Below are 18,806 nucleotides of genomic sequence, written 5' to 3' on the forward strand. Positions count from 1 at the left end.
TGATAAAGATAGGGAGGACCTGGTGGGGCCTGGCCTTCCAGGACAGGTAAATGGCACACTACATAGGCAAGTCGGGATGAAATGGAAGCTCATTGGATAGACTTTTTCAGAGGTGCCCCTGTGCGGTTAAGTTTCCTGCTCACCTCAGGGTCAGTAGTGAAAGATAAGCCTTCCCAGGCACGGCCAGGCTAAGCAGCTTCACTGGCAAGTCCCATGTAAGCCACTCACCGCTTTGTCTGAACATACTTGGGGCACAGCTGTTCCCACTGAAGTTATGTGTAGGAATTTTAGGGCAGGAGGCATTCACAGCCTCCATGTGCGCCCTGATGAATGCCAGGATGCAGAGCCATGGGAAGCCCCATCACCACCACAAAAGCCATGCTCAAACTGCTGGCTAATTGGAGTTTATTTACAGCAAACTACAGCCTCCCTTCTTCCCAAATTGCCAGAGTCAGGTAAAGCTGATTGCATGCAGACAGAAGCAGTAAAGAGTTTGATGTGGTAGGTTCTTGGTGCTTTTGCATGGTATCAAGGAAACATTCTCCTAAATGTTTTCTGCAAAGGCAACAGCTCGAGAGGAATGCAGAGGCCTCAGCTAAGAACTGTGCCCAGACGGTTCCCTGGGGGCTGAGCACCCCAGAAGCTGATCTTGGTGTTTGGATTCTATAGGGAGAGAAACAAAGTTATTGCAACTTTATAAGCTTTCAGATGGAAGCACGGAATAATGGCTCACTGTAAAATGAAAACAACACTAATGATGGTGTTCATTAGCAAAACGTTATTTGCTGGACCCGCATTAGCAGCTATGGAATTGCAGGTGATAATAGGAACGTGAAATTAATTTCATTGAAGGAATTGAAGAATGATTTATTTACAGCGAACACCCATTCTGTGTGAAACTCCCCTGGCTCTATTAAACATAGCCAGAATGCACAGTCAGAGATCTGGTTACTTGGAGTAGGTGTGTGTGTGTGTGTGTGTGTGTGTGTGTGTGTGTGTGTATAAAAGCATACTTGGAGAACTCCATACATGTATAATGTATATGATGAAGTAGGATCATATCTACCCCCACCAAAGAATAATTTTTAAAAAACCCAACAAAACAAAACTCTCAACCCATGTAAAATAAAACATGGGAGAGGGGAAGGGGAAGGATACATGTTGGGGTCTGCAAAGTGCTGATCAGGTGAAGTCATCTGTCATGGAGTTTAATCCCTGAGGCTCACATGATGGAGGGAAAGCTGACTTCCACAGGTTGTCCTCCGGCCTCCACACATGAACTGTGGCACATATACCTGCATACACATGCAGGTGGGTAGATACACACACACACACACACACACACACACACACACACACACGCATGCATGCACTCATGTAATTAAATACAGGAACATAAAAATATAAAATAAAACACATAAAAATAAATTTTGTGACCAAAAAAAAAAAGCATACCTCCTATGCATATTTGATTGGCTGTACAATGGAAATATTTAAAATTTGAGAAATAATAGTTATGGTGCCATGCCCATGCTCTGCTCACCCTGATGGTATTACATAATCATATATATATACACACACACATTATATATATGTATATATATACACACACATTATATATATGTATATATGTATACGTATAATTTGTAAAGCAGGATGTAAGCAAGACTAGATGTAAACTGTGGTGGGCTTCTGTGCTTCTATACACCTCTGTAACCACAGCCAAGACCAAAGTAGCTTGCCAACTCTTTGAGAAAGTTCCCTGCTGTTCTAATTAATTCTGCACCTCAAAGAAGTATCATTCCGACTCTGGTGCACTGGGCTGACTCTCTCTCGATTTGAGTTTTATCTAGCAGAACCACCCTGTGTAGAGCTGTGTGTCTGGCTCCCTTTCCCCAGCACAGCATTTTTACAATCCATCCATGTGTTGCTGCGGAGCGGTCTTTCTGGATCTGGCTCACTTCAGTCTGGACGTCATTTGCACTGATCCTGTATGTGGTTAGCTTTTGACTTCTTAGTCATCTGAAGAAAGCAATCTCAGTGACTCGGCTTCTTTCTGATAAAGCCTAGTCAATTCTGTGTGGCAGGTGGTGTCAAGTCTTAGGACCGGAAAGGAGCAGAGGACAGAGTCCTAAGACACAGCCACAGCTGGGAGGCCTGGGCTCAGCCTGGTGGTGGCTCCACCTTTGGGCTCTCTGGAAGACAAAGGATGAAGCGCCTTGGGGACTCCACAGGCAATCCGCAAGCACAGCCTCAGGGAGCATGTTATTCAGGACCCTCTCGTTTTTAAACTCAGCGGCTGTGTCATGCACCCTATTTACCATTCATTTTTATTTGTAAGGTCAGCCCCCTGCTCTAGAAGCAAAGCCTATTTGTGAGTCTTCTGTAAGCACACTGGGCTCTCAGGGGCTCTCAGACCTGGCTCTGGACGCACCACACATCTGCCCCAGAAGAGTCCTTCTGATTATCTTACGACGACGGATCTCTTGGGGCCACTCACAAGGCCAGCGTCTTGCCTATATTTGTTTATTAATTAGTTGGTGGACTGGAAAATTGTCCCCCCTTTTTAGTTATTGTTTATTCCCTCAGGTAGATCCACTAACCCCATCTTGTGTTTTTGCTAAAACAGTACAGTGACCAAATTTCTGAAATGACCTACACAGTCAAGGCCCTGCTAGGAGCTCCCAAAGACTGGAAACCTAAGTCCAATCTTATTTCTGGGGGGAATGCTAGAAAGAAGAGAAGTCTTTCTGCTCCACAGTGAACACGTGCAAAGGGCTTTAAGGAAATGCCCATCATGGACCAGCTGCAATGCCAAGCTGCTTTAAAAGCAGAAAATGCAGTTTCAAAGCTATGAAGCCAGTTAAAAATCTTAAGAGGAAAATAAGCCCAAGTCCCCTGAATGTTTCTCCCACCATGGGAGATGCTGGGATGCCACACCCATCGTAAGATCAAGACAGTGTCCTAGTCCATATACATTAGTCCCTCGTGGCTCAGGTAGTATTAGCACTGGGAAAGCTGATTCAGGAAGATCATGAGTTCAAAGCCAGACTGGGCTACTTAGATATTGTCTCAATAAATAAATAAATAAATAAATAAATAAATATTAATAAAAAAGAATCCAACAGACAAGAACATACATAATAAAAAAAAAGGCCTAATGAAGCAATCTTCAAATTATAAGGCATATGAGATACAGGAGACAGAAATATATAATATAGTATAGGTTGAATATCCATGTAACACACGAGTGGCTTCAGACATGTTCTGGAAAGTCTTTTATCCCAGTTAGAATGGAAATGATAGAATTTCTGTGTTTTATAAAGACAAATTAATGTGACTTCTCAGCAGTGCTAATAAAATCAAGATGAGGGAGAGGCCATCTTCCTAAAAAGGGGTTGTTTCTGATTGCTGCAAAAATGAAGAGCCCCTCTGTCCCTGAGATTTTAGAAGGATTTTATCCTGAAAGGTCTCCTTTGATAAAGCACTAGGTGTCCGGCAGCAGCTGCCACCTGTGGTGGTGGGGCAGTCAACTTGGTGTGGGATCCTGGCAGACATGTTTGGATAAGTAGTATAGGTAGACAACACTGAAGACACCCAAAAGGGAAGGCCACGAGATGATGGAGATACAGACTGGGATTTGTTGCCTACGAGCCCAGGAACACATGGATTGCCAGAATCCACCAGAATCTAGGAGCACAGCACAGAGCACATGAATTTCTTCTCAGTGCCTCCAGGAAGAACTCACATTGTGAATGCCTTGACTTTGGACCTCCGTCTTCCAGAACATAGAGATTATAAATCTTTTTTTAAGTCACTAAGATGTCAGTGACATGTTATGCAGTCATGAGAAGTGACCACACCAATCCTCCCTGATCACTGGGAATGCTTCAGTATCAGAGTCCAGACTGGGAGACCAGCTCCAACAGAGAGTCCATCTCTGTCATGGCATCCTCACCTCTGAGCATCTTTCTGCCGCCTGACTATGATATCATAGACAGCAGGAAGGAAAGGGCAGGGGCAGCCAGAGCTCAAAGGTCATCACCCTGGTGTGGATAGATCCAAGCTGAGCCTTTTGTTTCAAGGTTTAGCAGCAGCAAAAGAACTTTGGGTCACAAATGTGACTCACCAAAGGAGACAGAAGGGCATATCAGGGACTGAACATGCATTGTGCCAGGCAGTTTTCATGTTGGGACATTTTATCCTCATGACTAACATCCGTGTTAGGGATGAGTGGACTTAGATTGGGCAGATGAAATCATTGGCTGAGATGCCCAGCAGGAAAGTGGCTACGCAGATGCCACATCCTGGAGAATCAGGAAATGGAAGGCTATGGTCACCATGAAGACTCCTTCCGCTGTGCTGGCTTCTTCCGGGTCCATGCTCACTCCATCTGTTGTGGTTTGGAGTTCTCCTTCAACCTTTCTGTAAAGGATGATAGCCAAGCCAGCAACACGCGCACACACACACACACACACACACACACACACACACACACACACAATCACAAGCTTTTGTGCTGGGTATGTTGGTCTGTTTCCACACTGTGACAAAACTCCTGAGATAGTCAAATGAAAAGAGGAAAGGTTTGGGCTCAGGGTTTCAGAGAGTTCAACCTATGATGTCTGGCTCCATTGCCTTAGGCCCATCATGAGAAAGAAATATCATGTTCCATAGTAAAAGAAAGCTGCTCACCTCCAAGAAGTCAGCAAGCAGAGAGGGACCAAAACCAAGGTATGTCTTCCAGAGACATACCACCTATGACCTCCTTCCTCCAGTCAGGCCCTACCTCCTAGTTTTCACCTCCTCCTGCTAATGCCATCAAAGTATGAATCCACAAATGGATTAAACTGTTCATAAAATGCCACTCTCATGACCCAATAACCTCTCAATAGCTCTACCAGCTGGGAACTAAACTAACTACAAATGAACCTTCTGGAGCACACTTCCTATCCAAGCCCTAGAGTGACTGGAGCACTCTCAAACAGACACTTAGAATAACATTTGAAAATGGGTCATCTCTGATCCCTGGGACTGTAGAGATGATGGCTCAACAGATAAGAACACTTGAGCCACACACATGAGGACTGGAGTTCAGAGCTCAGGACCCATGTAACAAACCAGGCATCTCCACAAATGCCTGCAACCCCGGATTTGATGGGAGGTGGGGGTAAGAGGATTGTTGGGGCTTTCTGGATTCCAGCCTTTCCAGTACAGGAGCCACAAGTTCAGAGAGAGACCTTGCCTCAAAGGAATACATAAAGAGTGATAAAAAAGAAGACCCCTGACATGCTCCTCTGACCTTGCAGAAGTGTGTCAAACATATGCATTTATCACACACACACACACACACACACACACACACACACATGCACACTCAGGCATCAATCTGTACATAAACACATGAGTACACTCACACAAACATAGACACAAATTAATTCATTAACATAAATAACTTTTAAAATTATATGGGTAGTAATGGTTATTTAGAAGAAAGACATTTTCTTCAGTTGTGCAGCCTCTAGTCAGTTGCCTCTGCTCTTGTCAATAACCTCTCACCCACTGGGCAACCCTAATAAAATTCACTGCGCTCCCCCTACCCTCACCCCCAAACAAGATGAAAACAGACGGGGAAGTAATTGGTAAGAGAAAAGGAGAGGATATTGGGTGACCGATTCTGTCAAAGTGCATTACATTCATGCATGCAAATATCATGATAAAATGAATTCTTCCTTATAATTAATAAAGGCTAATAAAACAACTTTAAAATTCTAAACTAATATTTTAAGATTTAACTGTGAGTTTCCTCAAGGGTCAGATGGATGTTTTCTGTATGACCCTTCTAGCCTCAGACGTACATCAGAGATCACAAGAGAAGCCTGGGGGTTCATTCTGACAGCAGGCAAGCCTGGGTGGGGCAGTAGCTTCCTTTTCCACACATTGACCTAGCTCACCAAACTTAGGCCTTTATCAGCTTTGGCTTTACTTCATCCCATTTTAAGACAGGTTAAAGAAGCTACAGAGACAAAGAGTGGAGGTTGGCAGTGACCTTCATTGCAGAGTCCCCCAGAGAGACTTTATTAGGGACTTGGCCCGGTCTCAGCATGGAATACTAACAAATCCGGCTTCAGAGGGCATGTGGAATCCCAGAAACAGCTCTGTGGCCAACAGCAGGAATTGTAACTCGGGTTAGGGAAATAAAGAATTTTAAAGAAAGAGAAACAGAACTGGGTGAACAGAATGCTCCAGGCTAAGCCTTCTAAATTCCTGAATTAAAACTCTCCAGGAGGTGGGAGCTGGGCAGGGAGCTGGGCAGGAGGGCGGGCGGGCAGGCAGGCAGGCAGGGGAGTGCAGACTATGGCAAGCTCTCTGAGAAAGCATACAAGGTCCTAGGGAAGCCATGCAAACCAGTAAAGATGACCCCAAAGGTCAAAAGACAGTTCCCTAGGATGCCCGGTCCATGACTTAAGCAGGTACAGAGAGAAACTGCATCGACAGTATTAGCTTACATCTTCTGGAACTTTCCACTCGTCACTTGTTATTCCCCAGAGTTTCCTCGCTGGACTCATTAAGGGAGGCATCTAAGATGAAAGGTGTCATTGATTGAGTTTCTGAATAAACGAATGCATTAATATTTTACTAATAACGATTAAAATCGTCTAGGACAACCTCATTATACTGGGTTCAGCCCTATACCAAGCAACAAAATGATGAGGAGTTATTGAGTTCCAATTGCATATGGAAGCATAAAGTCTCTGATGTGGCAATAACTCCAGACAGGGAGCCTGAGTTCTCAGTGTTGAGTTCCTTAGAAGCTAAGCAATCATCAAGCCCTAACTAAGGCAAGCAGGTCAGATGGAGGAGGCTGGAGAGTTTTATCAGACACCTCCCCTATCCTCTGCAGAGCAGAGTTCCCAAGAGCTAGAGATGTTCTGGGCAGGGTGAGCGGCCTCAGTTTCCCCCTAGCTCCTGAAACTCCATTGCAGTCTGCTCTGTTTGCGTCTACTGCAGCTACAGGAAAGGCCTCAGTGAAACCAGAGCCCTGTCTAGTTCCAAGGCATCACAGCACCGGCATGTCCCTCTCTTTCAAGGCCTGCCCTGTCTTCCTGTTCTGTCTGGCCCAGGTCACTGGTGAAGTCTCTCTTTAGCTCTAGAGAGGCCAGCAGCACACCAGGCCTGGAAGCCTGCCTTTGAAATGCCTCCAGCCAGGCCAGGGGAGGAAGTGTCAGATTCTTCACCAGAAACCTATTTGCATGTGCTATAAAACTCAAGTCAAGAGCCAGACTTACAGGGCTTTAAATATGAGCCCTGCTGCACAGGAGTCAACAGTGGCTCCCACGCTCTAGGTCAGCCCAATCCTAAAGTCGCCCTCCTCCCTAATAGCCCTCTTCACCTACCCTTTCGTAAAGTAGCAGGTACTGGATTTATTCTCAGTATCAAAAGTGAAGCAAGATCTTAGAGACACAAGCTCCCTCTGTGCTGGAAGGCTGACTTCAGCTCTTAAAATGCTGTGTCCCTTGATTCAAAAAATAGAATTCTTGTACCACCTCCTCTGTCGCCGAGTTATACAACACACTTCGAATACTGCTGGATCTTGGTGGAAAAGCAGGCCACCACAGCTACAAAATTCTGAGCTTACCTGGGGCCTTGCTCGGGCATCTGGGAGTGGAGACAGGCCCGTGTCCTGCACTCTAAGAGGCTGCCTCTCCCTGGGACCCGTGGTTGCTGTCACTTTCTCTTTGCTCTTGTGGTCTCTAACTTTGCTTAATGACCTTGTTCTCTGGGACTTAGTGTTTCTCCAGCAGAGAATCAGGCCCAGCTCTTCACGGTGGGAGTTGGGGGATTTGATCTCTGGCTGAGACCCCAGAGTGCAAGGAACGAATCATGTGGGCTGTGATGGGACCAAACGTTCAGTCCATTTTTTTTCTAAATGGATGTTCAATATTTTAAGTGGCACACCAGTTACTCTTGGGTATTCTTATCCAGCTCACTCCATCAGCTTCAATAAACGCCAAATTAAAAAGAAAAAAAAAAGAAAGAAAGCATGTTCTTTCCTGTGTGTGTGTGTGTGTGTGTGTGTGTGTGTCCGCGCGTACGCGCACGTGTATGGGCATATGCCCGTATGCACTGTGCATTATGGAATTGAAACTCTGGGGTGAAGAACAAAAGAAACTAACAAAGCAAGGAGACAGAAGGCACTGGGGCTAATTCAGGCACCCTCCTGGTCCTCATGACAACCAGATGCCCAGGGAAGAAGACGTCTCATCTTCTTCGAGAACATTTGATTCTTCTGAGTTTTACCTTCATGTTTTCTGTGTCTTTGTCATAGGTAGACCCTCAAAGGTGGGTGTCCTAACCTCTGAATCTACTGACTTACTTGCTAAGGTGACTAAATTGAGGACATTGAGGTGGAAGACAATTCTGGGTGGTCTAGGGGCCCAATGCCATCACAAGGGTCCTTATAAGGAGTACAGGGGCCCAAGTGAGAGAAACACAGGAAAGACTGAGGTAGGCCATGGAGCAAAGGGGTGCGGGCAGCTTCCAGGAGCTGGCCAAGGCAAGGAGAGGATTCTCTCTAGAGCCTGGAGAAGAAGCAGAGCCCTCCTGACACCTAACAGGAAGAGAAGTTCCAGACTTTCCCTCAGAACCGGAAGTTGACAATGTGCAAGTTCCTCAGCTACTGTACTTGTGAGGTAAGCAAACAGTTGCCTGTGCCCCTGCTCTGAGTCACAGCCTTGAGGCAACCAGTGCTGAGCAAGGCAGCAGGTGTGAGGGACCAGCTCTGAGGTATGGTAACCAGGAAAGGACACAGTCTGGGCTAGGGGTAGGATTCTAAGTTCCTGAAACCAGGAGTTAGCTTGGTCATCTTTGTGTTCACCATATCAGAAGTGACCTTATAAGGACTACTTGTGATGATATTTGGTCCCCACACCACTCAGAATTATCTCCACACCAATATCCTCAACTTAATCACCTTAATAAGATTCTAGATTAAAAGGTTAGGACATCCACCTTTAAGGGCCTACAATCCTTGGAAAAATAGAGAAAATTCTCACAAGGCGGCACACAGGACATCAGTTAAGAGGGCAATACCTTATGAGAGACCAGAGTACATCTGCAAGTCCTGTGTCCCACACACTGGACATGTGAGTGCAGGGTCCCATAGTCCCACAGCTGATCCCAGGGTCATGCACACTGGACCTGGCTCAGGCACTGGCTCAGCATTTGTAGAAGACTCCCATCTTGTTCTAGCTGAGGGCAGCCATCTTGACTGGACGTGACCTTCCCTGGAGCCATTCCTGCCTTCCAACTGATTCACAGAGGATGACCCTACTGTTGCTTCTGTACATGTCCATCCATCCCCTACTCAGTCACAAGACTCACAAATGGCAGCATCAGAGACAAAGCTCTCAGACCCAGGAGATTCCAACTGTCCAGGCCTGGGCTGGATTCTAGGATCAACCCAGGGGCTTCTTTGACCAGGGCCAAACATGTTCTCCAGACCTGTCTGAGCATAACTTCAGAGAAAGGATATCCGTGCCGAGAGAGCAGGAGAAAGACGAAGCAGTGGCTCTCCTGACATCCAGGTCTCTTGGCAGAATGAAGAGTTGTGGGAAGAGCAAGGGAAAGAATTCCCTCAGAGCATCCAGGGCACAGTCAGGAGCCAAGGCTCAGAGACTTCGCATGAGAAGGCCTCCGGTGAACAGGCTTCACACATACCCCTATGTGGCTTTCCCTCAAGCCTGTTTCCTGGCTCCACCTCCCTTATTCTTCCTCTTATTATGGTTTTTCTGATAGAGGCAAGTCTAACAATGCCATCTAGCTCTTTGGCCTGAAGATCAGCCGTTAGTCTAGATGTGCTGGGTCAGCTAGGGACCTATTGGAGAACCCAGGTAGAGTGGATTCCTGGCTTACGTGAGCTCAGATCTATAAGCCAGCACTAGACCAGTGACAAAAGATGGGGAAGAACGCAGGCAGTTCCAGTGGAGGAAGGGGGGCAGTGGTGGCCATACAAAGGAATTATGGTGATTTTTGCCTCAATTCTGTCCTGGTCTTATCCACAGCATAGTCACAACTACAGGAGATCCCATTCCTCACACCAGCAATGGGACAGCAGAGGACCTCTACAATACACACACACACACACACACACACACACACACACACACACACACACAGAGAGAGAGAGAGAGAGAGAGAGAGAGAGAGAGAGAGAGAGAGAGAGAGAGAGAGAAAGAGAGAGAGAGAGAAGAATGACCCACAGGCTCCCACATTCTGGACTCAACAGTGTCAGGGCAGAAAAACGGTACCTTCTTGCCCAAATGGTCAATCCTTGGTGGCAAGGGCACCCATTTGGAGCCTGAAAAAAGGCATTTATAGAACAGAGCTATGACCCCACTGAGGTCAGCCTTTGACTGAGCATCCCACAGCATCCAGTAGAAGCTCCATGAACACCGCTGTCAAGTCTCCTTTGTCCCCATCTGGGCCTCAGATGGATTGCATTTAAAGCGAGGGTCCAGATCCCAATCATGGTAGAATGAGAAGGATTGATTATGAGCAAGGGCCTCTGTCTCTATGGCAACAACCAAATATTTGGATCTAAAACTAACCATGCTCCTCCCTCTGTGAGAATCTGTTTAAAATCTCAGAGGTGTGGGGTCTTCTAACTCCTGTTCACACCTCCCAGACCCATCTGGACATATGAAATAGTCTGGGAAGACTTCCTGCTCTTCCCCACGTGTGGACACTATAGGGTGTGTTTTTTTGCATGAGTGCGTGCTTGAGCACTGGAGCTTGAGTGGGTGCATGTGTAGGCTCACCCCTCACTCTGTCCCCCTTGCTGTGCTCAGGCTTCCCTGGAGACTTCAGCTATGTCCTCACAGATCAAACATCTATCTGCTCAGGGCCCTGTCCCTGGAAAGACAGACTGGCGATGTCAAAGGTCACTGTGCATCTATGAAACATGGGCCACTGGTGAGTTTCAAGTAATGGAAAAGAGGAAGCACTGGTAGAGATTTGACCTCCCTGCCTAGGAACTAGTTCCTGTAGGGACTCAGGGGAACCTCGTCTTCCATAAGTGTCTGCCCATCGTGGGCCACTCAGTAGCACTCAGATATGACACAGAACAATTTTTGTCATTTTTTTGAGGCGCTTAGACCAAGGATGGGGGCTGGATGCAGAACAAGTTCTGTCAACAAAAATGGGGGCAGTGGCCTTCTGAGTCCCCATGTAGACGGAATACCGTAGGCCCTATGTGTCAGTCAGCTCTCCGTCACTGTGATGTAATACCCCAGACAATCAGCTTTCAAAGAGGAAATGTTTATTTCAGCTCCTGATTTTTGATATTTCAGTCCATGGTTTGAACCTTCTGTGACTCGGTTTCTTTCTTCATAGAGCAGAGCTTCAAAGACCTCGATAGATGGGGTGATGTGTGTGGGACTAAGCAGTGTCTTACTGGCTAGACAGCTCTCAAAAGAGGCTTTCACTCCAGCCCTCAGGCCTGGAGGCTTCCTCAAGGCATTTCAAAGAGGAATTGAACCCCGTCCTGTGTGCTATGCTAAGCCCATGCAGACTTGGCACCTGGAAAGGCTCCATCAAAACTGAGGTCAGAAGCTGAAGCCTTGGAAACACAAGGGGGTTGGAGGAGATGGCAATGAAATCCAAAGAGCAAAGGCCAGCAGTGCCAAGGGTGATTAGTGGTATAGATGATGCTGGGATGAGAAAGGATAGAGAGGATGGGGATGGGAAGGAATCCCGGAGGCTTCCGCCACATTCTTAGACAGATGAGGGAAGCCTGCACAGCATGCTCCGTGTGGTCCCAGTGTGGTCCTGGAGGAACCGTGCAGCCGGATCCTGGCTCCAGAGCTGGCCAAACCCAAGATTCACACTTAGAAGATGCCTATTCCTAATCCAGGAAGAGTTTCCACCTGTAAGTGCCCCTCTCTCCCAGACTCTAACCTACACTTTAAATACATGTCAAGAAAGACTCCAAGCTATGAACTGCAGCCCGGTGCATGTGTGTCCTCTCAGCCCATTGTCTAATGAAGAAAGAAGTCACCATATTGGGGTCCCTGTCCTGAGAACCTGGACAGCTTCCAAAGACATATAAGACAACTCAGGAATCCAGAAGGAGGCATCTGAGCCTGACCAACATGAAGAAAGAATCCAAAGAGATTTGACAAACCCACAGCCCCAAGGACATTGTCTTAACCAACAGCTGAACAGCTCAGTTTTTGTGCCAGGCACCTTGAAGCCCAAGAGAGCAGAAACCTCACCAGCCAGGTCCAGAAGGGAAGAGAAAGGAACACACAAACCAAATAATTACCAGCAAAGAAAATGAACAGGCACTCCGCTAAATTTGCACTTGGTGGGAAGAATCAAAAGGGCCGCCTAGGGTAAAAATCTACAGTTGAAGTATAAGTGTAATTGATTAAAAAAAAAAATCTCATGCAAACTTATCAGATAGATGGCAGTACCAGAGCTTACATTTTCTAGAAAGTTATTTGTTTGTTTCCTGAAGAAGAAAACTTGCCACTAAACCAAGGGGTAGGAACTGAAAATGTGTCCTTTATAGCAGAAACGTCCCACTAGAAAGTCAGAGTCAGGAGAGTGCCATGCCCCTCCTCCCACCTAGCATCTTCTCATCCTGGGTACATGTCAGGAACCCCTTTTACCAGTAGAGAATGTCTCAATGAACTAACTGTGAGCAGGCATCTTGATTCAGGTCTTATCACTCCCCACCCCCAAAGCTTGACATAAATTATCGAAGTACCCTTTGAACATTGGCCCATTAGATACATCAAACAGAATTTGGAATGCCCAGAAAAAGTGGGAAATTACCTAAGACCAAGCAAGGCTGGTGGAACTCGGTCTACATCTCTGCTCCGTTAGATGCTGCGCACTTAATCATGAAATTGCGTACTTAGATGGAGCTCGCCTCACACAGACGAGCGGAGGGACTGTTTTGTGAACATGAGATACAGATACATCCAAAAGCCTCCTGCCGGGTCCTCCAGGTATCCAGTACACGTCTCTAAACAGCAGCAATTGAATATTTTTGCTGGATCTTCCACTCTGTTCCAACCATTGGTGGGAACCCCCTGCTGTCTGCACAGTGCAAAAGGAAGCTGTCCCAGGTGAGCTGGCCCCACACGGCTCACAGCACATAGGCACAGAATTGATGTTGCCCTGTGGCTTATCCTGGAAGCTGATCTCTCAGGCAGAGACCAAGTTCTCATTGGCAGATTAATTCTCTCTTGCTCTGGGATAGCAGTTGGATGAGAACAGCCAAAGGAAATTGGCTTCTGTCCCACCAATTTCCTGTGAGGCTGACGGGCTCTGTTGCCTGGACAGTTCTCCAAGCTGGCGCCTCTTTGGGGAGGTGTTTGTGACCTCATAGGCCGTAGAGAGCTGTGGATGAAGTGAGAAGCTCAGAATCAGGATACAGTGGTCTTGGCAATATTCTCTGAAAAGGGAACAAGCTTGAGCATTCCCAATGAGTGTGCATAGGAGCTATAGGTTCCTGTGCACAGGACTGATCCTCAAGCCTACAGGACATTAGAAATGGTTCCTGTTATCTATGGGCCATACACTTGAATTACTGCAGGCCACACAGCATAGAGACATGGACTGGGAGAAGATAAGGATCGCTGCACCCTGTGGGGGAAAACTCCTCCACTTCCACATAGATCTTCAGGAGAATGTCTACGCCACCTTGAGCCAGCTCCAAATGTAATGGATATGGAAGAAGCATACTGGAGTCTGGATGTGACATCACCAGTGCCCAGCATATCAAATGCCCACCCAGCTTCCTGCTGACTGTGGATGAGTGAGTAAAGGTTCTGATTTTGATTATCACAATTGACAGATTACCCTTGCCCTTCTAGCCTTCTCACATTTAATCAACACAGATAACCAAATTACTTTTAATTTATTAATAGAATTAAATTATTAGCTGGCAAGATATCATCACACCACTATGGGAAATCTTTGACTGTCTCAAGCAATATGGTATGCAATTTAAAAGATGAATGGATTGTAAAACCTATATCTAGAAAGACATGTGCATCAACTACTTTCTAATGCACATGCTTCCCCCATTTTCACGAGGGGTACTTTGTCCCTTTCTTACTGACTTGTAGGACTCTTAGTATATTCTGGATGTTCATTCTTTGGAAATTATGTAATTCCTTATATTAGCTTTCCAGGGCAACTATAACAAAGTACCACAAACTAGATGTGTTAAAAAGCAGAAATTTAACTGGGTGTGGTAGCCCATGCCTTTTACAGCATCCCAGATGTTCAGGAGTTCTAAGCCATGGTGTAAGCAGAGCCCTCATCTCCCCAGAGACCCAGATGAACAGTCCTTGCCTCCTCCAGCTTCCAGCTAACCACATTTTCCTTGGCTTGTGGCAGTGTCATTCCAGTCTCTGCCTTGCCTTTGTGTCCATGGCCCCTGTTTGTCAAGATGTGTCTGCTTTCAACTTCCTTGTCTGATCAGAACACCAGCTCTGTTACATTAGCACTCCAGCGTGGGACCACACAGCAACAAGCTACATCTGCAACCGATCCTTCTCCGCATGAGTTCACGCTCGGGGAGCTGGACTCAAGACCTCAAATCTGTGTGAAAGGGACTTCCGTTAATTGATGAGAACTGTCCGCCTCATCCACACGACTGCGGCTTCCCTTTTAAGCTTGTTATGGAACCTTTTGTCATAAACATTTTATTTTAATTCATTCATGTTTATTAATATGCTTTCATCACTAGGGTTTTTCTGTTGCATTTAGAAAGATTTTGTGATCTAGGTATCATAGGAACACTGGCCAACAGACATTAAAATAGAAATAAAGAGCCACAAATTGTTCAAAAAAACAAAACAAAACAAAACAAAACACCACCACCAACAACAACAAAACAAAACAAAAACATAAAATGGGAACTGGAAGGTGGCTCAACAGTTAAGAGCAGCCAGCACCCAAGTCCCAGGGGATCTGATGCCCTCTTCTGGCTTCTACAGGTATCAGGTGAATGGTGCACAGACATACATACAAGCAAATACTCACATGCATAAAACATAATAAATACATACAAACATCTAAAGTTTTAATAACATAAAAATCTTCAAAACAACTATCCTGTTTACACCCATAGTTTGCAGAAACACTTATTTCATATTTTATGTGAACATTTCCAGCAAACAGAAACAGGGGAAAGCCTCTAAGCTATGCATGCTTGGGAAAGCTCTAAAACCCCACCTGGTGGGGCTCGAGAGAGCTCACTGGTCAAGAATGTTTGCTATTCCTGAAGTTCAGCTCCCAGTACCCAGGTCTGGCAGCTCGCAACAACCTGTAACACCAGCTTGAGGGGATCTGATGTTCTCCTCTGGTTGTTGTAGGCACAGTACTCATGTATGCAAACATACACAGGCATACATATACAAAATTACAAATAAAAGTAAAATATCTGATAAACTACAATGTGGAAAACTACATTGTAAAAGAAGGACACTGAACTGTCTTCTTTATTAACACAGATTCAAGATTCCTAGGTATAATCTGGGTGTGTCGGCTCTGTTTGCAATGCCAACCCTCAGGATTGCTTAGAGTTTGAAGCCTGCCTTGGCCCCAGTACCAGATACTGTCAAAAAAGAAACAAAGTAATAATATAAATGAGTAGAAAGGAAGAAGGAAAAGGAAATTTAAGCATAATTGTTGCAAATAACAGTTACACTTTCCAAAGTTACCTTTGAATGTAGAATTTATCTCAGAGACACAAGAATAATTTATTTACTTCTTATCAATTTTGTTAATGTTATTTAGCTCAAACACAAATTACTGAAAAGAAAAAAATCACATCCATATGATTATCTTACAGGGAATAGAAAATAAAATTCAACAAACTCTATGGCCTTTAAAAAATGTAAGTTGTTAATAACCTGAAAACAGAATGCTTAACAAGCCACAAAAATCCTACAATGAAATTAATACATTAGCATATGAGGGGTGACGTTTTGTAGCTGGCCTTGGCCCTGACTCTGTAAGGAGCACGCCTTCTGTTTCCATTCTACACTAGGAGAGGTTCCGCACTTTGTGCAGTTTTCTCAAGAAATGAGAAACTGCCTCTTCAGAGTCACCATAAGGTTTCCTCTCTGCTGCTGCGCCTGCTGCTGTACAGTGAGTCCCAGGCTGCTGGAACCGGACAAGGAAGAAGAACATGGGCCTGCCAGGAGGCGGCATCAGCATCAAGGTGTTACTGGAGCCTTCCCAGCTCCTCTGGATGCCCAGGTCCTGGCACTGACTTGTTCACTGTGACTGGTTGAGTGCCACCTCCGGGCCAGCCAGTGTATGACGGGCTGGAACATTTCAGTTCTTCATGACCCCACTTGCCACTGAGAACAAAGTAATGGATTCGTGTGTATGCGCGTGCGTGTTTCTGTGGAATAGACAGAGTTTAGGAAAAGAATCAGAAAAAGAGCAGATTTGTTGATAAATTTGTTAAATAATTGTTGATAAATCTTAAAATTACACACACATACACATACACAAAGGAGTTTTCAAACTCAATGGACACAGTAAGAAAATTTAATACACTGGCCTGGAAATTTATATGTAAAAATCGACAGCTTTCCTGTAAATTAAAAATAACCACCTAATAAGACAATGAGGAAAATAATACTTGCAAATGTTAGCAAAAAAAAATTAACAATAGCAAAAGGAATCCAAAATACTGGGGCATCAAAGAAATACAGAGTACATTTAAACACATTTTGCAATTGTCTAGAAGGTCTTGGTGCAGTGAAATGTGAGTTCCCTCGGAGTCAGTCTAAAAGCCTTACAACCCCAATCAGAACCAGTGCGGGGCTTGAGAAAAAGAAGATGGACCTTCTGGAGAGTCTAGCGAGTGGTGAAAGAATAAGAAAATCCAGGGATCCAGCCTGCTCCATAAAATAGCAAATGTGAAAGCAAGCACGAGAGCCATAGAGATCCACGTGCTTCAGCTGGGACCCAGAAGGGAGCGCAGACACAGGGCAGAGGCGCCCAAAGGCCGAGCATAAAATACGCCTGGGAATTTTAAATGTGATAAAGGTAGCCTTTCAGATACACAAGGAAAAGATCAAAGGGCAGACACTGGCATTTCTACCTCTTCTTTTCTCACCCAAATTATTTCCAGATAGATCAAACATGGAAATGTAAAATATCAAAGTAGAGAAATATTAAAAGTATAAGGATAGGATCTCAATTCTTAATATTATCTCCAAATGTATATGATGTGGGAACTGAGTAGTTTATTGAAAGTAAAAGACATGTAAGCAAAAGCTATTTCGTTAAGGAAAAACTTTTGTAGCACATATGGCCCCAAAATATAAATCAGTAGGGAAAAGAAAATAATGAAGAGAAAAAAAAATGAGCGGCGGTAACGGGGGGAAAAAACAACACACACTGAATAAAGCCTAAGACTTTCAACTTAATATACAATTAAGTAAATGCCAATTGAAACAGTCTTTAAAAAACAATCATTAACTATCAAGGCCAGGGGGCTTGAGAAAGAGGCCCTCTCAAATGGGCCCGGCAGAGAGGATTAAAAGGATTATAAAAATAGGATTACTATTCTCAAATGAAATTAGCCCATCAGTTCCACTTTCAGGAATTTATTCTACAGTTAAAAGTCCACAAAGACACATATATGGATGTTCTCAATGTTGAAAAGGGCGAGAAAAAAAATACACAAAGACAGGCTGCTGAAGGCACTGTGGCTAATGCACACATTATCATCTATAATGCCATTAAGAGATGGGGTCCTGTGCAAAGCAGGATGCGAGGATTCCCTCACCAACATGTGCTTTTATTTACCTCCAAAAGCTAAAGAGAATCAGCATGCACTTGTCACTTGTGTGCATGTGTTTGTAAGAAAATAAACTTTCCAGGTGTTTACACAAGAAACACAGCTACCAATATATAGTGATTAAATGTGCTGAGTAGGGGTACAGCTCTGTGGGCAGCAAGCTTTACCTTGGGGTGGTGGCTTTGTTTTGTCTGTGGGTTGACTTTTGAACTACACCCCACATATTACTTTTACAATATGAATTAGTGTTAAAGTAATTCTGAAACTCGAAAATTTAGCATAAAAAAGAGGTAGATTTATTAAAGCTGTTAAATGTCGTCTTGCAGATGCCCTTTCTCTAATTTCAAGTGCACTTTGGCTCCTAACCTCTTAGCATTTCCTGTTCAGCTTTGATTCTTACTTCCAAATGTCCTTCCTTATCTATCTGTCTCGTGAAGCCGACATTCTGCATGCTTCCCTCTCAGAACCCTGGGATAGATTAGGTACCATTTCCTGATTCCCCCTTTAAGCAGACTCTGTCCTGTTCCCAGAAGGCCAAGACAAGCCACAAGGCCTCAGCCGGGACTCTCACCTGCACAGCATCCTCTCTGGGGCCGGATGCTTATCAGTGTCTCCAGATACGGTGTGTCTGCAAAATGTCTGCTCTCGCCTTTCCATTCCTGTCTCCGGTTTATTGACAGCAACCTACAGTAGCTGCTGGCTTACCCTAAACTCAGACAAGTATGTGAAGGGAGATGGGACAGGAGGACCGAGACTCTTAATGAACAGAGCTAGAGACTTTACAATTAGAAAAGAAATGACATCTACATCAGCAAGTAGATAGCTTTACATGTTATGATTTATGAGTACACGGTGTGTGTGTGTGTGTTTGTGTTTGTGTGTGTGTGTGTGTGTGTGTGTGTGTGTGTGTTTTCAAGTCTACACTTCACCTTCATCACATTGAACTCAAAGGTTTTACCCATGT

This window comes from Peromyscus eremicus, chromosome 1 (genome assembly GCF_949786415.1).
Source record: "Peromyscus eremicus chromosome 1, PerEre_H2_v1, whole genome shotgun sequence".
Taxonomy (NCBI): Eukaryota; Metazoa; Chordata; class Mammalia; order Rodentia; family Cricetidae; genus Peromyscus; species Peromyscus eremicus.